General features: G+C 35.4%; 1 protein-coding gene across 4 annotated transcripts in view; it reads right to left on the bottom strand.

Moving 5' to 3' along the window:
• LOC109073093 overlaps positions 1-13,658 on the bottom strand; it is a 46,186-nt gene extending 32,528 nt beyond the window's left edge. For 3 of the 4 annotated variants that reach the window (XM_042750664.1, XM_042750665.1, XM_042750666.1), the window contains exon 1: positions 13,358-13,658. The gene's annotated coding sequence lies outside the window, so the exon portion shown is untranslated. The remainder of the gene's footprint in view (positions 1-13,357) is intronic. The other variant, XM_042750667.1, reaches the window with a different exon arrangement.
• Between the last annotated feature and the right edge of the window lie 321 nt (positions 13,659-13,979).

Raw genomic sequence — 13,979 nt, 5'->3', positions numbered from 1 at the left:
CTAGTGCTAAAAGTGAACATTTTATCATTTACAGCTTGCCCCATTTACTTCCAAGTACCTCACTGTCTTTTAATTAAAAGATTAAAAAAAAAAAAAAATTAAATCAAAGGAGAGACAAATCAAAACTTTAATCAACATCATGCCACAAGTGCTGTGCTCAACTTGAACTCAACTCGGTGTATTCCTTTAAGAAAGCGAGCAACCTGAAAAATGCTGTACATTGAAGTTTATATTTAAGACCCTGAAGCTATAAATAGCCCAGAATATTCCTCTAAGATCTATTTTCAGTGTAATGTGGGATTTCAAAACAGAAATGATTCAGTTTCATAGCAGCGCTAATCAGTAAGCAAGCAGAATATTTATAGTTATAGGACATTTCCAAAGCTATATGTGTGTTTGATTTTCCTTCTACATTTATACACTTCTACATACTATACACAGACTGCTCTGGATCTGTTTGTCTTTTTCGCAGCAGGGTGAGGTGTTCTCATGTGGTCATGAACTATGGGGGGCGACGGTGGAGGGAACCGGTGCAGTCGTAGGTTAATGGTGCACTCATTGATTTTATGCAGCTTGAAAGCCGGAGCAGGTTTACGCCTGACAGACTTATGAAAAATGTAGTCCCAGTCGAATCTGACCAACCGCTCATCTTTCCTTGACCTCTTTTCTCACTAAACAGTTGTACAACCTCATCTTATTCACTAACCAAAGGCTTTGATATATTAAAAGTCAGGTCTATTTCAATTAAGTGTCTATCAATTTAATATATCATTTGATATAAAGTCATTGACTGGACAGACAGAATTGATTGTTTAGCTCAAAATACGATGAAGGTCAAGCCGCATTCGAAGTCATGAAGTTAATAATGAAGACTGACATTCATTGATCTTGCACACCACTAATCAGGTTGATAATAATGTGTTTAGTTTATTTTTGATATGGCAGCCAAGCATAACGGCTTGCATAATTCATAAGCTGTTTGCAGCTAATTGGGTTACTAACAATCTCATTAGAGTCCTCTGTAGTACTCAGAACACTCTACCTATTGATCAGAGGAATCGATACGACACAAATCTATTCGTCACGTTCAATAAAGCGCAATCGCTCTGGGAATAAACACTTTAGTGACCTTTCCATTCATCTGCAAAGAAAGAGAGAAGGAAAAATGGCTAGAAAGAACAGAAGACGTGAGAGAAGTGAATCAGACAGAGAGAATGAGCGTGAGCGAGAAAGAAAGAGCTAAAACTCCTCTCACTCCACAACTCATCAGTTCCACCAGGGACCGCGGGATGCTTTCATGTGGAGGTTGCATGCATAAATAAGCAAAATTAATTCAACAAAGAAAACTCCCGAAATAGAGCTCTCTCATCCTCCAATCACTTTGGCACAAGCCTAACCTGCTGTACAGGGGAATAAAAGAGCTTTCTTTGAGAGTCTAATACCTATATTAGGCTCATTCCGCGAGTAGGGTATAAAATACGACTGCCAAAAAGAAACAAATACGAAATATTTCAAAAAGGTGCTGAGATTGTCAACCACAGGTGGTCATGCTAAATATTTTATGAACTTACTGGTTTTTCTTCATTATTCAAATTCATTATAAAACTTGGGATACAATTGAAATGTTTATGTTATGATTTGTTGCAATTCTGTCATTTTCTAGCAATAAACATTAAATATACATTAAAATTTAAATTTACAAAAAAAATGGCAGAATGAGTAATGGTTACCTATTTAGAAGATTAAGATTTTGGAAAATTTTGGAATAAAGAAAATAATTGCTTGATAATTTTTTTTATATAAAACTTATAATAACAGGGTTGAATGGTTGAGCAGTGTTGCAGTCAACAATGCAATATTTGTTAAAAATAAATAAATAAATGATTAAAAATAACTGACTTCCCAGCAAGCTAATATTTATTTCATATTTATTTATTTTTAGTTAGTTTTCACTATAGTGCATTGAATATCAGTGTTGTTATTGTTAACTAAAACTAAAACAGTAGTTTTCATTTTTCAGTAATTGAAATAAAGCTAAGATTGAAATATAAATAAAAAATAACTTAAAACATAAACCAAAAATTTTAAATATTGCCTTGGCAACTTACTCAAAGAAAAATTACTACAATTAAAACTGAAATAATATGAAATAAAATACAGTGTGTGTGTATATATATATACACACACTCACCGGCCACTCTATTAGGTACACCTGTTCAATTGCTTGGTAACACAAATTGCTAATCAGCCAATCACATGGCAGCAACTCGATGCATTTAGGCATCTAGATGTGCTGAAGACGACTTGCTGAAGTTCAAACCGAGCATCAGAATGGGGAAGAAAGGGGATTTAAGTGACTTTATACATGGGATGGTTGTTTGTGCCAGACGGGCTGGTCTGAGTATTTCAAAAACTGCTGATCTTCTGGCATTTTACAGAGAATGGTCCGAAAAAGAGAAAATATCCAGTGAGCGGCAGTTGTGTGGATGAAAATGCCTTGTTGATGTCAGAGGTCAGAGGAGAGTGGGCAGACTGGTTGAAAGGCAACAGTAATTCAAATAACCACTCGTTACAACTAAGGTATGCAGAATACCATCTCTGAACACACAACACGTCGAACCCTGGAGCAGATGTGCTACAGCAGCAGAAGACCACACTGGGTGCCGCTCCTGTCAGCTAAGAACAGGAAACAGAGGCCAAAACACACACACTCACAAAAAAATTGCAAAATAAAATATTAAAAAAACTTTCTCCTCTTATGATTATCCACTACTTCTGCCATGACATTCAGATGGTAGGGTCAGAATTTGGCGTAAAGAACATGAAAGCATGGATCCATCCTGCCTTCTCTCAATGGTTCAGGCTGCTGGTGGTGGTGTAATGGTGTGGGGGATATTTTCTTGGCACACTTTGGGTCCCTTAGTACCAATTGCGCATCGTGTAAACACCATGGCCTACCTGAGCATTGTTGCTGACCATGTCCATCCCTTTATGACCACCATGTACCCATCCTCTGATAGATACTTCCAGCAGGATAATGCACCATGTCACAAAGCTCAAATCATCTCAGACTGGTTTCTTGAACATGACAATGAGTTCACTTTACTCAGATGGCCTCCACAGTCACCAGATCTCAATCCAACAGAGCAGCTTTAGGATGTGATGGAACGGGAGATTTGCATCATGGATGTGCAGCCGAAAAATCTGCAGCAACTGCGTGATGCTATCATGTCAATATAGACCAAAATCTCTGAGGAATGTTTCCAACATCTTGTTGAATCTATGCCATGAAGAATTAAGGCAGTTCTGAAGGCAAAAGGGGGGCCTACCCGGTACTAACAAGGTGTACCTATTGAAGTGGCCATATATATAAACACACACACTGTATATTATTTATTAATAGATGATACACTATAGTTTTAAACATGACAAAAGCACATTAACTGAATTACTATTAACTAAATATATGAAAATAAAAGAATAATATTAATAAATACTATAATACACAGGTTAAAATATTTTTTAATCATTTAAATCATTTTTAAAACCTGTAAAGATTATTGGGATATTTTATTTCAGTCTTTTTAAAAATGTCAAGTTTCAATTCAGTATTTTTGTATTGTTATCATTTGTAAAAATTTACTAGCAATTTCTGAGTGAAAATTGTTTCAGAGCAAGTCCTCAAGCAGTTTATAAGCAATATTAAAATAACACAACACTACATGTCAACACAACTTTGATATTTATTTTATTTGATGGATACAGTTCAAGACTTCTGGGAGCCAAAATCACCATTTTACGGTAATACTGTAATTTAATGTTTAATATCTACAGTTCACGCTAGCTTAATTTTGTATTAGACAGCATTTTGCCTACCATATCTAATAGCTATTACAACAACAAAACATAATTTGTGCTTCTAATGCTTATTAGAATAGTAACAGGACACCAATTTGTACAGTATTCATGAAAAAGCATCACACACTAGCAGCATCGCTGCACATTCTGCAAGTGCATAAAAACAGACATGTATATCATACAAAACATTCCTTATGCTATTCAAAATATTGCCCTATAAGTTACATTCATGTCCCAATTATGATAATGCAACAAGATGCAAAGATAGCTAACATTGTTATTCCGCTGAGCGGCATTTTAACATATGTGCTTGCGTCTTGCAGCCACTTGCTAAAAATAGACTTGCACTGGTGTCTGCCGTTGCTTCACATGACACACTGGTAAAAGAGGACAGCACAGCAAGGGTGCGCGCGTGTGTGTGCGTGTGTTTCTTCATATGTAAGACCACAGACTCTTTGAACTACAGCAACTGATTTCCACCTCCTGGCAAAGTGCAGACTGTTGCGACTCACAACAACATGTAGGTGTTGTTTTGATAAGGATGCTGTTGCCGTTTGCCAAGGCGACGGCACCGAGATTGTGACTGTAAATAAACTATAAATAAGCATTGCAATGTCTTGATCTCAGTCTCCACGGTTCCATTCAACTGCATTTTCATTACAAAATAGAAACAGGCTATGAATAAATCGAGTGTCTGGTTTCTAAGTCATAGCCTACATCCTGTTGTTTTTGCACGCAACGGTGAGAGGAACATCTTATGTTAGTAATAACAGTGCTTAAATGTAAGGGGTCGACATAATCGACAGAATCTGCTAAAATGATCAAGCTGATCTAGTAAATCTGGCAATTTCTCAATTGGTGCCTATAGCAGTGGAGCAGTGCATTGTGGGACATACGTTTAGGGATAATGCAGTGTCAGTGAGAAAACATTGGACGCAATTAATGCAGCATCGCTGTTAATGGTAAATTAGTTAAAATGAGTGATTTCGTTTCTCAATTTATTAAAACCACATTTAACGATTCAATTTACAATACCTTCAAAATTGAATAAAGCCATAAAAAGCAAAAACTCACCTAATGCACAATCTTTATTCTTCGTTTTGTAGTTATTTATTTATTTATTTTTAATGTAGAAAAGGTACATCTTGCTTCGACCAAACCGACTTGAATGTTTCCCACCTCATATAAATGACCTCATGTACATGACACTGTTTTCAACTAAAAACAGTTTAAAAAAAAGTGCACTATAAACACCCGGATGATGCACTTCAATAACCCAAAAAAACAAAGTGCGGAATGTTGGTTACTTCATGCACTCAACTGTCGCAGCTGTAATTATGTAACGAAGGGGGAGAGGCTATCAGATTCAGATTATGAAATAATGATAATTCATACACTATATGGTTGAGTACATAGTGTATGAGTGCATAGTGTATAGTGCATCATTTGGGATGCAGCAAAAAACAAATACATGCTTTTGCAATACATTGGCAAAAAACATTTGCATATGGATACTTAAATGTGTAAAGCAAGCGAATTATCATTTTTATTCATATTTAATTCTTATTTTTACTTATTTCATTTATTGCAATATTTGGTTACTGTTTTTGTTAATATTATATATGAATACTATATTATTATTATTAATACATTGCAATGCAATTTCTGGCATTTTGGTTTATATTTTGTGTGCTGAACAATTTTGGTTTTGGTATTGACATTGGGTTGACACTTGTAGAAACCAGTTGAAAACAAGCTTTAGGCCTAGTCAGCTATGTTCCACAACCACCAAAATCTCTTCCTCTCTTTCACATCTCTTCCTCTCTTTCACTTTAACCTCTCTCTCAGATCTGTGGCTGAGTTCGCTGTGTTTTCTAGGCGGATGCTCTGCAGCTCACAGGCATGCTGCACTTTTCCTGTTGCGCACTACCATAGTGAGCTACAGAAACCAGGACTCAGCGGAGGCCAAAAGAGAACATGGAAAGCTGATCTCAGACCATCCGCAGAAAAAAATAGGTCAATAAACATTAGCTGCGACCACTTACAAAAGTTCCTTCAGTCGGACGGGGAAAACCCTGCGTCCTGTCTGTCTCTACACAAGTCCACCGTTTCCTCTTCTGGTTAATAGTCATCTCATGGAGCATCACGACAACTGATGTCTGATTCAGAAGCAGGAGCTATCAATTATAAACGTCAAACCGGTGGCTTCAGTGACCTCTTTCACAGAGTGAAATGTCACTAAATCCATGCCACTGTTACATCAATGACATCGAATACACATCACAAATACTTTATCCCTTTACTGACAGAGTTTTCTACCCTTCGGAGATTATGGTGTTTGCATTTTAATGGCAGCAAACAGTCAAAGTGATTAGGCAACAAGGGTGATAAGGAGTGAAAATAGATAAAGGCTATTATGCCCTTCGCCCTGTGGAAATGAATCAATATTGTGTAGTGTTATGGATGAAGCCTGTTAGTCTAATGCGTATCACAACAGGCCCCGAAATACTCCTAAGTGCTTAAAAATGCCTATTGAGTTTGGTGCAGCCCACTCCTATTTCCTGACCATATGATAGCCAGTGATGAGAAATCGAGAGCGAGGGGGGTTCCTGTCTGCCTGGATGAGAGGAACAGCAACATGAATCTCACTTTCTGTCAGCCTCGATGCAACGAGAGGCTGTTCCTCGAGTCACCTCCTCTCCACTGAGCAGACGGAAGATGATGTCAGTGAACCAAACGCAAGCAGGTCGCTCTTGTTCAGCTGTGAATAACAACCCTTTTGCACTCTTTACAATGAAGGTTCTTTTGAACCAGAAGGGTTTTTCGGCCTGATACCACACGAGAACTTTTTCAAAAGTTTCAAAAAGAAAGCCATCTGTGTACTGGTGCTCTAAAAACCCAGAAACCAATAGACTCTTATGAAAAATGGATTCTAAATGGCACCACATAAGGGTTCTTTTGCTTGTTGGATCATTTTTAGATCTGAATAGAAAACTGCTTTTTGAAAAACAAGAGTAAAAGAGCATTAAACACATTTTACTCCCAAATAACTTCAGGTCTACGTTTATGTAGACATTTTTCTTTTTAAAATACTCTCTTGAATTGTTATAATAAGAACAGAGGCGTGCATAAAGAAAGCAAATATGGTCAATTTTGACTTAATGTTGACTATAAACCTTAAAACAAGACCTATTTTAGCATTGAATTGTTTTATTATGGTTCTGAATTATTAATAGCAAGGCCATAAATGCCTTAGACAATAGAGGGGACACGCCGCTATGTCTTTATTTCAATGCTTTATTCTTAAACTATTACAGATTAAGACATCTAAAATCCTAAATATGTGATTGCTGCCTGTTTAATAAAAATTATTATAGATCATTTAAAGGGATAGTTCTCCCAAAAATGAACATTTTGGCATAATTTACCCCAGGGTTATTATAGTTAACTAAAACTAAAACCCTAAAAAAAAAAATGTTGCTTGAAATAAATTAAATGTTAACTGAAAAAAAAAAAATATATATATATATATATATATATATACAGTACAGACCAAAAGTTTGGAAACATTACTATTTTTAATGTTTTTGAAAGAAGTTTCTTCTGCTCATCAAGCCTGCATTTATTTGATCAAAATTACAGAAAAAAACAGTAATATTGTGAAATATTATTACAACTTAAAATATAATAGTTTTCTATTTGTATATACTTTAAAAAAAATAATTTATTCCTGTGATGCAAAGCTGAATTTTCAGCATCATTACTCCAGCCTTCAGTGTCACATGTAACATCCAGTCTATCACATGATCATTTAGAAATCATTCTAATATTCTGATTTATTATGAGTGTTCGAAACAGTTCTGCTGTCTAATATATTTGATGAATAAAAGTTAAAAAGAACTGCATTTATTCAAAAAAAAAAAAAATCTAATAATATATATTCTAATAATATATTTTATTTACTATCACTTTTTATCAATTTAACACATCCTTGCTGAATAAAAGTATTCATTTTATTTAAAAAAGAAAGAAAAAAAAATTACTGACCCCAAATTACTGACCAGTAGTGTATATTGTTATTACAAAATATTAATATTTTAAAAAACAGCTTCTTCTTTTTTTTTTTTTTTTATTCATCAAAGCATCCTAAAAAGTATCACGTTCTGAAAAAATATTAAGCAGCAGAACTGTTTCCAACTTTGATAATGAATCATCATATTAGAATGATTTCTAAAGGATCATGTGATAATGATCCTAAAAATTCAGCTTTGCATCACAGAAATAAATGATAATTTAAAGTGTAATAAATTGAAAAAACAATTATTTTAAATTGTAATAATATATCACAATATTACATTTTTTTCTGTATTTTTGATCAAATAAATGCAGCCTTGATGAGCAGAAGAAACTTCTTTCAAAAACATTAAAAATAGTAATGTTTCCAAACTTTTGACCTATATATATATATATATTTTTTTTTTTTTTTTTTTTTTTTTTTTGTGCATCTGAAGAGTGTGCATCTGAAGAGCCTGTAAAATCAAGAATGTTTTTCCACTACAAGGAGTCTTTTGTGCTTTGGATGCTGAAGGTCCTTCATGTCACAATGCACTGCAAACTCAACAGTGAAGTCCACTCAAGAACCCACATATAAATAAAAGAATAAAAGAGTTAGTTCAAGAAGTAGTTTAGCAAAAAAGTGAAAACCTCATGTCATTCCAAACCTGTATGGCTTGCTTTCTTTGAGCAGGTCATATAGGTATTTGAAAAATATCTCTTTTTATAGTGTAGCTATCCATAAATGAAAACAATCTGCAAAGTTTTTAATCAAAAAAGTGGATGATAAATAAAGATATTGTCTCTCAAAAGAGAAAATCGGGTTCTGAATCGCCTTAACGAGTCATCATATTTTTGAATCTTTTGCCTGTTACCGGTATACGTCACTGGGTAACACATTTGCATAATCCCGCCTGCCCGCGAAATACAAACAGAGTCTGACCTGCCAACAAACACTTCCGCTAGTTAGTGTGTTTACATCATGTTTAAGAAGACGCGGTGTTCAAGGATACCACAGGAATACAATTGTAACCTTTTGTTTTGTGCATGTCATACCGAGGACTGCTTCTCTAATCTTGGCTTTTATCTTTGTTGGCTTCTAATCTTATTAATTTGGACTAACAAGCTCTCCGAACCATAACCTGTAAGTACGATTGATACGTTATGTTTACGTTTTCACTTGAGTGCTCAAAATATCAAAATAGTTTTTGTGCTAATATGTGATGTATACCTAGTGCAGCTTTAGGTTTTCTGACCTTGGATGCATTTAAACCTGTTGTAGGGGACTCCAACACAATATTAGGACACTTTAAAATACCATATGACCTGCTCTTTAACCAAGCTGTTTTGCTGACCATTTGACTTCCACATGGAAAACAAAAACATTTCAAATCTCTCAAAATATCTTTTTTATGTTTCACAAAAGAATGTTACTCATACAGGTTTAGAACAACATGAAGTTTTCATTTTTGGTGTACCATCCCTTTAAGGTGACACACTAAAGAGCTTTTAAAAAGAGCTTCATGTTTCATTCATTTTGAGAGATTCCCCAACACTTTTCAGAAGAATTCATTCATTCTAGTTAACATGTTGACCACTCTGCATAACTGTCATGTACACAGTGGTTTTCCATCGTTTGTACCCTTCCTCTATCCTCGTGCCCTGTGTAGTGTTAATTATTAAGGGATTTTCATACAGTGTGGTGCCTTAAACCGTCCCTCTACCCTCCGTCACACATATTCCACTATAATCCATAGGGACTATTCATTTTTCCCTCCCTCCCTCCCTCCCTCCCTCCCTCTCCCTCTCTCTCTCTCTCTCAGCTCATGTCTGTCTTAAGATACAGAAGCGTATACGAGTGTTACTTGATCCTGAATCTACTTTGACATCAGCAGTGGCAGGAGTGCACGGCGTGCATATTAAACCCTGTCTGTGCACTGCACAAGTGGGAGAGCGTCTACACCAAATGCATATATTGCGTACAAACTGACCCATTCGTTCACCTTTCAGACACTTAACTGAACCCACAGTGAGTGAGTTTCTGCATCCTGCTGTGACAGCATGACCGTCTGTCACGTCACACAACACAGACTCTGGTCATGTGGTTAAAAATGCAGCCACTGTTGCCTGTCTGTAAGGATGTGGAATGTTTAATGTATAAGAGTCAAGCAACAAAACAGAAGAAAGCTGCTGGTGGCCCTTAAAAGGTCATGCCATTTTTGCAGTTTACATGTGGGCTTGATTGCATATATGTGCAAAAGAAAGAGAGTCATTTATATATTAATGTATTTATTTATCAGTGTATACATTTATTTATTTTTATATTTTTTTTTAATATACATTTATTTATTTATTTATTTATTTATTTTTGTAGGCAGTCCTAGTCTACATGATGTCCTATGCATGGCAAAAATATGATAAAAAAAGAACATTGAAAGACGTTTCAAGCAATATCCGAGTCATTTATTTATTTATTTATTTATTTATCAATGCATATATATACAGGGGTTGGACGATGAAACATAAACACCAGCCCTAACATCAAAATTGTCCACAACCCAAGAATTCCCCAGCTGACACCATTAAAACCGATGTTTGGCATTGGCACGAGTGACCAAAGGTTTGGGTATAGCAGCCCGACCATGTATATTGGCCCTCAGGAGCCCCTGACGAATAGTTTTGGTGGAAACAGGAGAGCTGAGGGGCACATTTAATTCTGCAGTGAGTTGACCAGCTGTGGTTTCAAGTTTTTTGGATACAATCCAGGTTAGCACCTGGACATCCCTTTCAGACAGCTTCCTCTTGCATCAAAATTACTCCTGTTGGATGTGGTTCGTTCTTCATGGTGGTATGCTGACATCACCCTAGATACTGTGGCTCTCTTTACACCACAAAGACTTGCTGTCCTGGATACAGATACACCAGCAACTTACTGGTGGAACATGCAATCATTGAATACTGGCCACCGGGACGTGCAAATATAGCCATGAAACCACCAACACTATTTTGGCCAGTGTTTCAGTTTCATTGTCCAACCCCTGTATATATATATATATATATATATATTTTTTTTTTTTTTTTTTTTGGAGGCAGTCCTAGTCTACGTGATGCCCAATGTGTGGCAAAATATGATCAAAGTTAATATTATAATATTTTTTATTTATTAAACAAATTATGATTTTCTAGTGAATAATAATAATACAAACTACTATAGATATATCTAACCAGTCTTAAGTCGCTGGGGTAAAATATGTGTAAAACAACCACAAAACAAAACATAAGTCAATATGTTACTAATCTATGTATGTGTGCTGTGTATATTTATTATGTATATATAAATACACACACACATGCATGTATATGTTTCAGAACAATAGGTTATGTATATACATATATATTAATAAAGTTATTTATAACATAAATGATATGAATATAAATACAGACATGTAAATACATATAAATATTTGTAAAATATATACTGTATGTGTGTGTATTTGAAATACAAAAAACTATATTAAAATTATTATTATTATTAACATATTGTTTGTATTTCACAAGACAACAACAAAAACAACTATATTAAAATTATTATTATTATTAACATATTGTTTGTATTTCACAAGACAACAATACAAACTACAATAATAATAATAACAATAATAGTAGTAATAATAATTTCCTTTATTAAAGAAATTACAGTGTCTTGTGAAATCCAAAAAAAATTATACTAAAACTACAAATAATATTATTATTATTTGTAATTAACAAAAAATCATTATTTAATGTTGTTTGTATTTCACAACAAATCATTATTTAATAGAAAAATATTGTGCAGCTGAACGTGAACATCAGTGATGATCAGCAGCTTTGATATTTTGATAATAATTCTTTGTGTTCTACAGGAAAATAGATGTGTATTTTTGAGTTTTGAGTGACATATAAGGGTGGACGAATGATGACAAATTTAAAATAAATTATCTGAACAAGTTGTGACTCGATTAAACTGACCAAAATTAGATGTGAATGGGTGATTTCTGTCCTACAGCTTTAGACAAGCATAATCCTGCATCTTAATTATCAAATGTACATTTTTTTTTCTGCTGATGACATTAGACTCAACACAGTTGACACAAAAAGGTGCAAACGACAGTTCATCAGTCACTAAGCCCTCAGTAGAGAGCATATCTCTCTCATACACACAGCGAGTTTGAGCTGCAGTGTAAGAGGATTTCATTCATCCATATTCACTGTATCAAACAGACTCGCACAGTTTCTCGGTCAGCGTGCACTGGGGGGCATAAGCACTCGCTACAAGTCACTTTCTTGCTTGAATAAAGTCTATCCTGCTGGGCCAGGAGGAATAACTTAACACTTTCGCTCCCAAACTGCAGACACTACGAAAGGTGCTGCTTTATCACAGGTGCAAAGAAATAAACGACACACACTGGAATAATATTAACCATGTTAAATAATATCCCTTACAAAAACAGTACTTTGGTGCAGTAATGCCATCAGATATTATTACATATTAGTACTCTTAATACTGTACATACCAAGATACTAGAAGATGTATCCAAAAATACATAACTTGCAAAAAAAAAAAATACAATGGTTTTTGTGTATTCTTGGATGTACTGTGGATACCATTATTTATAATGAAAAAAGTATAAATATTTCAAAGTACCATAGTATTACAATCACTCTACCATGGTACTGCCACAGTACTTTTTTGTAAGAGACAGTAGTAAATGGCACATATTCAAAATACCATGGTAAATGTACATAAAACCATGGTGTTTTGTCCAAATAACATGGTCCCATCCCAAAAACATGGAAGCACCATGCAGCATATCCAACAAATTATGGTACTGCTATAGTACTTGTACCAAAAATGGCTTAATAGAACCACGGTATCCGAAAAAATAGGTTGTACCATGATTCTTTTTGGTAGTTTATATATATATATATATATATATATATATATATATATATATATATATATATATATATATCAGTAGAAGAGGACAAGCAAAATTTCACTTCAAAACACTCATTCAGGACACACTTTAAACCATCTTCACCTTATTAATTTACTCTCAGCACTGTATCTTCCTCTTCACCACTCCTCTCAAGAAAATCCAGAATCAATAAGAACATCAATATGAGCTCAGAATGATCTCCAGTCTACTGAAAAAGATCTCAGCACAGCCCTAATCGTGTTTTAGACTGACTGAGGCTGCTATTGTCTGGAGTCTGAGACCAAACAGCATATTTAGGCTATACAGAACGATAGTTATATAAGTGACAAAGCTAATAAGAGTCTCATAAAGTTCTGTTCATCAACCCACCGAGCCGAACACGCAAAACGCCTCCAAATGCCGCACAAGACAGCTCAAAGTTCAACATTTGATGGCATGGTGAGTGAGGGAAGGTGAAGCGCGCTTACCGTGCGCTGTTTCACAGAGACAGAGAGAGAGATGCGGCGCGCAGCATCCGTGCCATCCTCAGCGAGAAGACTTCTCCAGTGACCGCAGCTCCTCAGCTCTCCTCCGGCGCACACCGCTGCAGGCTGAGCATCGCGGCTGGGCTGCTGCTCTCAGTTCATCTGCCGCCTTCTCTGATTGAGTTTCGAGAGCGCAGAGGCTGCGATGATCGCTCACTTTCTCGGGGCATATATATATATATGGACCATGTGATGAGACTCATCCCTCCATCTGCGCGAGCCCGATCAGCGCCACCCACTGGAAAAATGATGCTACAGTATTCATCACTAACGCGATTGGGCCGCCCATTACATTTATTGCGTTCAAATATTGGGTGGTGCGGGGCTAGTTGTCACAATAGGTTATGGTTTGGCGTTGAAAGTCTAATTACACAAATGTGTTTTATGTTGTTCTGTGATGTTGGTTTCTAATACCTAGTTGAAAACAAACCTTAAATCTTTAAACCTTCAAACGTAAATTGCAGTTGGCTATTACATATTTTTATTTTTTTTCTAGTAGCCTACCTATTATGGCATATACAAACAATAAATAAGCAAACAAACAAACATTCAGACAAAAGTTGAC

The sequence above is a fragment of the Cyprinus carpio genome, chromosome B23 (assembly GCF_018340385.1).
Source record: "Cyprinus carpio isolate SPL01 chromosome B23, ASM1834038v1, whole genome shotgun sequence".
Lineage (NCBI taxonomy): Eukaryota > Metazoa > Chordata > Actinopteri > Cypriniformes > Cyprinidae > Cyprinus > Cyprinus carpio.
Note: the sequence above shows the minus strand (reverse complement) of the source record. Positions and strands in the feature narration are given on the sequence as shown.